Source organism: Salvelinus alpinus, chromosome 16 (assembly GCF_045679555.1).
Source record: "Salvelinus alpinus chromosome 16, SLU_Salpinus.1, whole genome shotgun sequence".
Classification (NCBI taxonomy): domain Eukaryota; kingdom Metazoa; phylum Chordata; class Actinopteri; order Salmoniformes; family Salmonidae; genus Salvelinus; species Salvelinus alpinus.
This window is the reverse complement of record NC_092101.1, coordinates 22,267,836-22,280,542: the sequence shown is the minus strand read 5'-3', so window position 1 is coordinate 22,280,542 and position 12,707 is coordinate 22,267,836. Positions and strand designations below refer to the sequence as shown.

At 39.5% G+C, this 12,707-nt stretch overlaps 1 protein-coding gene across 18 annotated transcripts in view; it reads left to right on the top strand.

The window, feature by feature from the left end:
• LOC139541147 (leucine-rich repeat-containing protein 7-like) overlaps positions 1–12,707 on the top strand; it is a 234,853-nt gene that overhangs the window by 159,171 nt on the left and 62,975 nt on the right. The gene's annotated exons all lie outside the window — the stretch shown is intronic.

Genomic DNA, 12,707 nt, shown 5'->3' with positions numbered 1-12,707 from the left:
AGTGTGTTGTAACACTAGTCTACCACACTAGGCTATATAGTGTGTTGTAACACTAGTCTACCACACTAGGCTATATAGTGGGTTGTAACACTAGTCTACCACACTACGCTATATAATGTGTTGTAACACTAGTCTACAACACTAGGCTATATAGTGTGTTGTAACACTAGTCTACCACACTAGGCTATATAGTGTGTTGTAACACTAGTCTACCAAACTAGGCTATATAGTGTGTTGTAACACTAGTGTACAACACTAGGCTATATAGTGTGTTGTAACACTAGTCTACTACACTAGGCTATATAGTGTGTTGTAACACTAGTCTACCACACTAGGCTATATAGTGTGCTGTAACACTAGTCTACCACACTAGGCTATATAGTGTGTTGTAACACTAGTCTACCACACTAGGCTATATAGTGTGCTGTAACACTAGTCTACCACACTAGGCTATATAGTGTGTTGTAACACTAGTCTATTACACTAGGCTATATAGTGTGTTGTAACACTAGTCTACTACACAAGGCTATATAGTGTGTTGTAACACTAGTCTACCACACTAGGCTATATAGTGTGTTGTAACACTAGTATACCACACTAGGCTATATAGTGTGTTGTAACACTAGTCTACCACACTAGGATATATAGTGTGTTGTAACACTAGTCTACCACACTAGGCTATATAGTGTGTTGTAACACTAGTCTACTACACAAGGTTATATAGTGGTTGTAACACTAGTCTACCACACTAGGCTATATAGTGTGTTGTAACACTAGTCTACTACACTAGGCTATATAGTGTGTTGTAACACTAGTCTACTACACTAGGCTATATAGTGTGTTGTAACACTAGTCTACCACACTAGGCTATATAGTGTGTTGTAACACTAGTATACCACATTAGGATATATAGTGTGTTGTAACACTAGTCTACTACACTAGGCTATATAGCGTGTTGTAACACTAGTCTACCACACTAGGATATATAGTGTGTTGTAACACTAGTCTACCACACTAGGCAATATAGTGTGCTCTAACACTAGTCTACCACACTAGGCTATATAGTGTGTTGTAACACTAGTCTACTACACTAGGCTATATAGCGTGTTGTAACACTAGTCTACTACACTAGGCTATATAGTGTGTTGTAACACTAGTCCACCACACTAGGCTATATAGTGTGTTGTAACACGAGTCTACCACACTAGGCTATATAGTGTGTTGTAACACTAGTCTACCACACTAGGCTATATAGTGTGCTGTAACACTAGTCTACTACACTAGGCTATATAGTGTGTTGTATCACTAGTCTTCCACACTAGGCTATATAGTGTGTTGTAACACTAGTCTACCACACTAGGCTATATAGTGTGTTGTAACACTAGTCTACCACACTAGGCTATATAGTGTGTTGTAACACGAGTCTACCACACACTAGGCTATATAGTGTGTTGTAACACTAGTCTACCACACTAGGCTATATAGTGTGCTGTAACACTAGTCTACCACACTAGGCTATATAGTGTGTTGTAACACTAGTCTACCACACTAGGCTATATAGTGTGTTGTAACACTAGTCTACCACACTAGGCTATATAGTGGGTTGTAACACTAGTCTACCACACTACGCTATATAATGTGTTGTAACACTAGTCTACAACACTAGGCTATATAGTGTGTTGTAACACTAGTCTACCACACTAGGCTATATAGTGTGTTGTAACACTAGTCTACCACACTAGGCTAAATAGTGTGTTGTAACACTAGTCTACCACACTAGGCTATATAGTGTGTTGTAACACTAGTCTACCACACTAGGCTATATAGTGTGTTGCAACACCAGTCTACCACACTAGGCTATATAGTGTGTTGTAACACTAGTCTACCAAACTAGGCTATATAGTGTGTTGTAACACTAGTGTACAACACTAGGCTATATAGTGTGTTGTAACACTAGTCTACTACACTAGGCTATATAGTGTGTTGTGACACTAGTCTACCACACTAGGCTATATAGTGTGTTGTAACACTAGTCTACCACACTAGGCTATATAGTGTGTTGTAACACTAGTCTACTACACTAGGCTATATAGTGTGTTGTAACACTAGTCTACCACACTAGGCTATATAGTGTGTTGTAACACTAGTATACCACATTAGGATATATAGTGTGTTGTAACACTAGTCTACTACACTAGGCTATATAGCGTGTTGTAACACTAGTCTACCACACTAGGATATATAGTGTGTTGTAACACTAGTCTACCACACTAGGCAATATAGTGTGCTCTAACACTAGTCTACCACACTAGGCTATATAGTGTGTTGTAACACTAGTCTACTACACTAGGCTATATAGCGTGTTGTAACACTAGTCTACTACACTAGGCTATATAGTGTGTTGTAACACTAGTCCACCACACTAGGCTATATAGTGTGTTGTAACACGAGTCTACCACACTAGGCTATATAGTGTGTTGTAACACTAGTCTACCACACTAGGCTATATAGTGTGCTGTAACACTAGTCTACTACACTAGGCTATATAGTGTGTTGTATCACTAGTCTTCCACACTAGGCTATATAGTGTGTTGTAACACTAGTCTACCACACTAGGCTATATAGTGTGTTGTAACACTAGTCTACCACACTAGGCTATATAGTGTGTTGTAACACGAGTCTACCACACACTAGGCTATATAGTGTGTTGTAACACTAGTCTACCACACTAGGCTATATAGTGTGCTGTAACACTAGTCTACCACACTAGGCTATATAGTGTGTTGTAACACTAGTCTACCACACTAGGCTATATAGTGTGTTGTAACACTAGTCTACCACACTAGGCTATATAGTGGGTTGTAACACTAGTCTACCACACTACGCTATATAATGTGTTGTAACACTAGTCTACAACACTAGGCTATATAGTGTGTTGTAACACTAGTCTACCACACTAGGCTATATAGTGTGTTGTAACACTAGTCTACCACACTAGGCTAAATAGTGTGTTGTAACACTAGTCTACCACACTAGGCTATATAGTGTGTTGTAACACTAGTCTACCACACTAGGCTATATAGTGTGTTGCAACACCAGTCTACCACACTAGGCTATATAGTGTGTTGTAACACTAGTCTACCAAACTAGGCTATATAGTGTGTTGTAACACTAGTGTACAACACTAGGCTATATAGTGTGTTGTAACACTAGTCTACTACACTAGGCTATATAGTGTGTTGTGACACTAGTCTACCACACTAGGCTATATAGTGTGTTGTAACACTAGTCTACCACACTAGGCTATAAAGTGTGTTGTAACACCAGTCTACGACACTAGGCTATTTAGTGTGTTGTAACACTAGTCTACTACACTAGGCTATATAGTGTGCTGTAACACTAGTCTACCACACTAGGCTATATGGTGTGTTGTAACACTAGTCTACTACACTAGGCTATATAGTGTGCTGTAACACTAGTCTACCACACTAGGCTGTATAATGTGTTGTAACACTAGTTTACCACACTAGGCTATATAGTGTGTTGTAACACTAGTCTACCACACTAGGCTATATAGCGTGTTGTAACACTAGTCTACTACACTAGGCTATATAGTGTGTTGTAACACTAGTCTACCACACTAGGCTATATAGTGTGTTGTAACACTAGTCTACCACACTAGGCTATATAGTGTGTTGTAACACTAGTCTACTACACTAGGCTATATAGTGTGCTGTAACACTAGTCTACCACACTAGGCTATATAGTGTGTTGTAACACTAGTCTACCACACTAGGTTATATAGTGTGTTGTAACACTAGTCTACCACACTAGGCTATATAGTGTGTTGTAACACGAGTCTACCACACACTAGGCTATATAGTGTGTTGTAACACTAGTCTACCACACTAGGCTATATAGTGTGTTGTAACACTAGTCTACCACACTAGGCTATATAGTGTGTTGTGACACTAGTCTACTACACTAGGCTATATAGTGTGTTGTAACACTAGTCTACCACACTAGGCTATATAGTGTGTTGTAACACTAGTCTACCACACTAGGCTATATAGTGTGTTGTAACACTAGTCTACCACACTAGGCTATATAGTGTGCTGTAACACTAGTCTACCACACTAGGCTATATAGTGTGTTGTAACACTAGTCTATTACACTAGGCTATATAGTGTGTTGTAACACTAGTCTACTACACTAGGCTATATAGTGTGTTGTAACACTAGTCTACCACACTAGGCTATATAGTGTGTTGTAACACTAGTATACCACACTAGGCTATATAGTGTGTTGTAACACTAGTCTACTACACTAGGCTATATAGTGTGTTGTAACACTAGTCTACCACACTAGGATATATAGTGTGTTGTAACACTAGTCTACCACACTAGGCTATATAGTGTGTTGTAACACTAGTCTACTACACAAGGTTATATAGTGGTTGTAACACTAGTCTACCACACTAGGCTATATAGTGTGTTGTAACACTAGTCTACTACACTAGGCTATATAGTGTGTTGTAACACTAGTCTACTACACTAGGCTATATAGTTTGTTGTAACACTAGTCTACCACACTAGGCTATATAGTGTGTTGTAACACTAGTATACCACATTAGGATATATAGTGTGTTGTAACACTAGTCTACTACACTAGGCTATATAGCGTGTTGTAACACTAGTCTACCACACTAGGATATATAGTGTGTTGTAACACTAGTCTACCACACTAGGCTATATAGTGTGCTCTAACACTAGTCTACCACACTAGGCTATATAGTGTGTTGTAACACTAGTCTACTACACTAGGCCATATAGCGTGTTGTAACACTAGTCTACTACACTAGGCTATATAGTGTGTTGTAACACTAGTCCACCACACTAGGCTATATAGTGTGTTGTATCACTAGTCTACCACACTAGGCTATATAGTGTGTTGTAACACTAGTCTACCACACTAGGCTATATAGTGTGTTGTAACACTAGTCTACCACACTAGGCTATATAGTGTGTTGTAACACGAGTCTACCACACTAGGCTATATAGTGTGTTGTAACACTAGTCTACCACACTAGGCTATATAGTGTGCTTTAACACTAGTCTACTACACTAGGCTATATAGTGTGTTGTATCACTAGTCTTCCACACTAGGCTATATAGTGTGTTGTAACACTAGTCTACCACACTAGGCTATATAGTGTGTTGTAACACCAGTCTACCACACTAGGCTATATAGTGTGTTGTAACACTAGTCTACTACACTAGTGTGTTGTAACACTAGTCTACCACATTAGGCTATATAGTGTGCTGTAACACTAGTCTACCACACTAGGCTATATAGTGTGTTGTAACACTAGTCTACTACACTAGGCTATATAGCGTGTTGTAAAACTAGTCTACTACACTAGGCTATATAGTGTGCTGTAACACTAGTCTACTACACTAGGCTATATCGTGTGTTGTACCACTAGTCTACCACACTAGGCTATATAGTGTGTTGTAACACCAGTCTATCACACTAGGCTATATAGCGTGTTGTAACACTAGTCTACCACACTAGGCTATATAGCGTGTTGTAACACTAGTCGACCACACTAGGCTATATAGTGGGTTGTAACACTAGTCTACCACACTAGGCTTTATAGTGTGTTGTAACACTAGTCTACCACACTAGGCTATATAGTGTGTTGTAACACTAGTCTACCACACTAGGCTATATAGTGTGTTGTAACACTAGTCTACCACACTAGGCTCTATAGTGTGTTGTAACACTAGTCTACCACACTAAGCTATATAGTGTGCTGTAACACTAGTCTACCACACTAGGCTATATAGTGTGTTGTAACACTAGTCTACCACACTAGGCTATATAGTGTGTTGTGACACGATTCTACCACACTAGGCTATATAGTTTGTTGTAACACTAGTCTACCACACTAGGCTATATAGTGTGTTGTAACACTAGTATACCACATTAGGATATATAGTGTGTTGTAACACTAGTCTACTACACTAGGCTATATAGCGTGTTGTAACACTAGTCTACCACACTAGGATATATAGTGTGTTGTAACACTAGTCTACCACACTAGGCTATATAGTGTGCTCTAACACTAGTCTACCACACTAGGCTATATAGTGTGCTGTAACACTAGTCTACCACACTAGGCTGTATAATGTGTTGTAACACTAGTTTACCACACTAGGCTATATAGTGTGTTGTAACACTAGTCTACCACACTAGGCTATATAGCGTGTTGTAACACTAGTCTACTACACTAGGCTATATAGTGTGTTGTAACACTAGTCTACCACACTAGGCTATATAGTGTGTTGTAACACTAGTCTACCACACTAGGCTATATAGTGTGTTGTAACACTAGTCTACTACACTAGGCTATATAGTGTGCTGTAACACTAGTCTACCACACTAGGCTATATAGTGTGTTGTAACACTAGTCTACCACACTAGGTTATATAGTGTGTTGTAACACTAGTCTACCACACTAGGCTATATAGTGTGTTGTAACACGAGTCTACCACACACTAGGCTATATAGTGTGTTGTAACACTAGTCTACCACACTAGGCTATATAGTGTGTTGTAACACTAGTCTACCACACTAGGCTATATAGTGTGTTGTGACACTAGTCTACTACACTAGGCTATATAGTGTGTTGTAACACTAGTCTACCACACTAGGCTATATAGTGTGTTGTAACACTAGTCTACCACACTAGGCTATATAGTGTGTTGTAACACTAGTCTACCACACTAGGCTATATAGTGTGCTGTAACACTAGTCTACCACACTAGGCTATATAGTGTGTTGTAACACTAGTCTATTACACTAGGCTATATAGTGTGTTGTAACACTAGTCTACTACACTAGGCTATATAGTGTGTTGTAACACTAGTCTACCACACTAGGCTATATAGTGTGTTGTAACACTAGTATACCACACTAGGCTATATAGTGTGTTGTAACACTAGTCTACTACACTAGGCTATATAGTGTGTTGTAACACTAGTCTACCACACTAGGATATATAGTGTGTTGTAACACTAGTCTACCACACTAGGCTATATAGTGTGTTGTAACACTAGTCTACTACACAAGGTTATATAGTGGTTGTAACACTAGTCTACCACACTAGGCTATATAGTGTGTTGTAACACTAGTCTACTACACTAGGCTATATAGTGTGTTGTAACACTAGTCTACTACACTAGGCTATATAGTTTGTTGTAACACTAGTCTACCACACTAGGCTATATAGTGTGTTGTAACACTAGTATACCACATTAGGATATATAGTGTGTTGTAACACTAGTCTACTACACTAGGCTATATAGCGTGTTGTAACACTAGTCTACCACACTAGGATATATAGTGTGTTGTAACACTAGTCTACCACACTAGGCTATATAGTGTGCTCTAACACTAGTCTACCACACTAGGCTATATAGTGTGTTGTAACACTAGTCTACTACACTAGGCCATATAGCGTGTTGTAACACTAGTCTACTACACTAGGCTATATAGTGTGCTTTAACACTAGTCTACTACACTAGGCTATATAGTGTGTTGTATCACTAGTCTTCCACACTAGGCTATATAGTGTGTTGTAACACTAGTCTACCACACTAGGCTATATAGTGTGTTGTAACACCAGTCTACCACACTAGGCTATATAGTGTGTTGTAACACTAGTCTACTACACTAGTGTGTTGTAACACTAGTCTACCACATTAGGCTATATAGTGTGCTGTAACACTAGTCTACCACACTAGGCTATATAGTGTGTTGTAACACTAGTCTACTACACTAGGCTATATAGCGTGTTGTAAAACTAGTCTACTACACTAGGCTATATAGTGTGCTGTAACACTAGTCTACTACACTAGGCTATATCGTGTGTTGTACCACTAGTCTACCACACTAGGCTATATAGTGTGTTGTAACACCAGTCTATCACACTAGGCTATATAGCGTGTTGTAACACTAGTCTACCACACTAGGCTATATAGCGTGTTGTAACACTAGTCGACCACACTAGGCTATATAGTGGGTTGTAACACTAGTCTACCACACTAGGCTTTATAGTGTGTTGTAACACTAGTCTACCACACTAGGCTATATAGTGTGTTGTAACACTAGTCTACCACACTAGGCTATATAGTGTGTTGTAACACTAGTCTACCACACTAGGCTCTATAGTGTGTTGTAACACTAGTCTACCACACTAAGCTATATAGTGTGCTGTAACACTAGTCTACCACACTAGGCTATATAGTGTGTTGTAACACTAGTCTACCACACTAGGCTATATAGTGTGTTGTGACACGATTCTACCACACTAGGCTATATAGTTTGTTGTAACACTAGTCTACCACACTAGGCTATATAGTGTGTTGTAACACTAGTATACCACATTAGGATATATAGTGTGTTGTAACACTAGTCTACTACACTAGGCTATATAGCGTGTTGTAACACTAGTCTACCACACTAGGATATATAGTGTGTTGTAACACTAGTCTACCACACTAGGCTATATAGTGTGCTCTAACACTAGTCTACCACACTAGGCTATATAGTGTGTTGTAACACTAGTCTACTACACTAGGCTATATAGCGTGTTGTAACACTAGTCTACTACACTAGGCTATATAGTGTGTTGTAACACTAGTCCACCACACTAGGCTATATAGTGTGTTGTATCACTAGTCTACCACACTAGGCTATATAGTGTGTTGTAACACTAGTCTACCACACTAGGCTATATAGTGTGTTGTAACACTAGTCTACCACACTAGGCTATATAGTGTGTTGTAACACGAGTCTACCACACTAGGCTATATAGTGTGTTGTAACACTAGTCTACCACACTAGGCTATATAGTGTGCTGTAACACTAGTCTACTACACTAGGCTATATAGTGTGTTGTATCACTAGTCTTCCACACTAGGCTATATAGTGTGTTGTAACACTAGTCTACCACACTAGGCTATATAGTGTGTTGTAACACCAGTCTACCACACTAGGCTATATAGTGTGTTGTAACACTAGTCTACTACACTAGTGTGTTGTAACACTAGTCTACCACATTAGGCTATATAGTGTGCTGTAACACTAGTCTACCACACTAGGCTATATAGTGTGTTGTAACACTAGTCTACTACACTAGGCTATATAGCGTGTTGTAAAACTAGTCTACTACACTAGGCTATATAGTGTGCTGTAACACTAGTCTACTACACTAGGCTATATAGTGTGTTGTACCACTAGTCTACCACACTAGGCTATATAGTGTGTTGTAACACCAGTCTATCACACTAGGCTATATAGCGTGTTGTAACACTAGTCTACCACACTAGGCTATATAGCGTGTTGTAACACTAGTCGACCACACTAGGCTATATAGTGGGTTGTAACACTAGTCTACCACACTAGGCTATATAGTGTGTTGTAACACTAGTCTACCACACTAGGCTATATAGTGTGTTGTAACACTAGTCTACCACACTAGGCTATATAGTGTGTTGTAACACTAGTCTACCACACTAGGCTCTATAGTGTGTTGTAACACTAGTCTACCACACTAAGCTATATAGTGTGCTGTAACACTAGTCTACCACACTAGGCTATATAGTGTGTTGTAACACTAGTCTACCACACTAGGCTATATAGTGTGTTGTGACACGATTCTACCACACTAGGCTATATAGTTTGTTGTAACACTAGTCTACCACACTAGGCTATATAGTGTGTTGTAACACGAGTCTACCACACACTAGGCTATATAGTGTGTTGTAACACTAGTCTACCACACTAGGCTATATAGTGTGCTGTAACACTAGTCTACCACACTAGGCTATATAGTGTGTTGTAACACTAGTCTACCACACTAGGCTATATAGTGTGTTGTAACACTAGTCTACCACACTAGGCTATATAGTGGGTTGTAACACTAGTCTACCACACTACGCTATATAATGTGTTGTAACACTAGTCTACAACACTAGGCTATATAGTGTGTTGTAACACTAGTCTACCACACTAGGCTATATAGTGTGTTGTAACACTAGTCTACCACACTAGGCTATATAGTGTGTTGTAACACTAGTCTACCACACTAGGCTATATAGTGTGTTGTAACACTAGTCTACCACACTAGGCTATATAGTGTGTTGCAACACCAGTCTACCACACTAGGCTATATAGTTTGTTGTAACACTAGTCTACCAAACTAGGCTATATAGTGTGTTGTAACACTAGTGTACAACACTAGGCTATATAGTGTGTTGTAACACTAGTCTACTACACTAGGCTATATAGTGTGTTGTGACACTAGTCTACCACACTAGGCTATATAGTGTGTTGTAACACTAGTCTACCACACTAGGCTATAAAGTGTGTTGTAACACCAGTCTACCACACTAGGCTATATAGTGTGTTGTAACACTAGTCTACTACACTAGGCTATATAGTGTGCTGTAACACTAGTCTACCACACTAGGCTATATGGTGTGTTGTAACACTAGTCTACTACACTAGGCTATATAGTGTGTTGTAACACTAGTCTACCACACTAGGCTATATAGTGTGTTGTAACACTAGTCTACCACACTAGGCTATATAGCGTGTTGTAACACTAGTCTACTACACTAGGCTATATAGTGTGTTGTAACACTAGTCTACCACACTAGGCTATATAGTGTGTTGTAACACTAGTCTACCACACTAGGCTATATAGTGTGTTGTAACACTAGTCTACTACACTAGGCTTTATAGTGTGCTGTAACACTAGTCTACCACACTAGGCTATATAGTGTGTTGTAACACTAGTCTACTACACTAGGCTATATAGTGTGTTGTAACACTAGTCTACCACACTAGGCTAAATAGTGTGTTGTAACACTAGTCTACCACACTAGGCTATATAGTGTGTTGTAACACTAGTCTACCACACTAGGCTATATAGTGTGTTGTAACACTAGTCTACCACACTAGGCTATATAGTGTGTTGTAACACTAGTCTACCACACTAGGCTATATAGTGTGTTGTGACACTAGTCTACTACACTAGGCTATATAGTGTGTTGTAACACTAGTCTACCACACTAGGCTATATAGTGTGTTGTAACACTAGTCTACCACACTAGGCTATATAGGCTATTGAAGTTTCTTTCTGACAAACGGTTTACTAGTGTGACTGACTGGGGTTTGAATTCAGGTATTTTGCCCGCCACAAGACTGTCTAATTCCGCTGAGCTAAAGCTGAGACATTCTGTAAAATTCCAATAGCACGGACATAGTTTAATATTCTCTTGAGGAAATAGTATGCCTCATACATGTTGCTGTGTGTGTGATTTATACACATTATAAAAGTTTTAAAGCAGCATAACAAACAAGAAGTCTGTTTCTGGTGACTTTCGGTGCCCTCTATAGTCTTATCTGTAAGCTTTTGTAATCCACTGTTGGCTGATGTCCAGCTGGAGACGTTTGTATTGTGTGTCTGGCTGCACATTGTGACTGAGCCGTGGAGGGATTTCTCTTCCTGACCTGGCTGTGACTTCCACAGGGCCTGTTCTCAATCCAGCCCAAGGGAGGTAGACGACTAGTCTAGTCACTCAAACAGGACCATGCTGCTTCAGAGGGATGTGCTGCTCACTGTTAAATAAACTGCATCTCCTCTGACAGGGCAGCAGGCACAGGAAGAGAGTGAGTAGAAGAAGTAGGGGAGATGGATGAGAGTCAGGCATGCTATATTTGTACTAACTTCCCTCTTGTGTGTATCTCTTGATAGATTTGTATAGGTGTTCATACTGTCGTGACACATTGACTGCTTTGGGACTTCTGCTTTGTGTTTCCCCTCTAAGGAGCCATTCACAAAGTTGTCAAACTTCAACTTGGGCTCATCCAGCTGTTGCAAATTCCCATAGCTGCTAGATACTACAAAATCGTGACAGTACATGTCAATTGACTGATGTCTGAATTGTAGGTGGCGAACAACACACCTTGCTTGTATACGCTGTTAACAAATTGTGACAGAGGGCTATTGGGTTGTAAAAGTAGAGATTTTAGTGTTTTTCTCTTCTTCCTCAAGCAGTCAAACAAGTTCAACTGCCCTAAAATATTAAATCAATGTCCTGTTATTGACTAATACCTGTCAATAACAGGTTTACATACACTTAGGTTGGAGTCGTTAAAACTCGTTTTTCAACCGCTCCACAAATTTCTTATTAACAAACTATAGTTTTGGCAATGTCACGATCGTCGTAACATTGTGGAAGAGAGGAGGACCAAGGCACAGCGTGATAACAATACATCCTCTTTTATTTGAAGACGGAAACGAAACGAACACTGACAAACTAAACAAAACAACAAACGACCGTGAAGCTATAAAACTAAAGTGCAGACACAAGCAACTAACGTAAAGACATAGACAATCACCCACGCACTACCTAATGAATATGGCTGCCTAAATATGGTTCCCAATCAGAGACAACGATAGACAGCTATCTCTAATTGAGAACCAATCTAGGCAACCATAGACATACATACACCTAGACAAGACACTTTAACCAACTAAACCACAGCACCCATAAACATACAAAAAACCCTAGACAATACAAAACACATACATCCCCCATGTCACACCCTGACCTAACTAAAATAATAAAGAA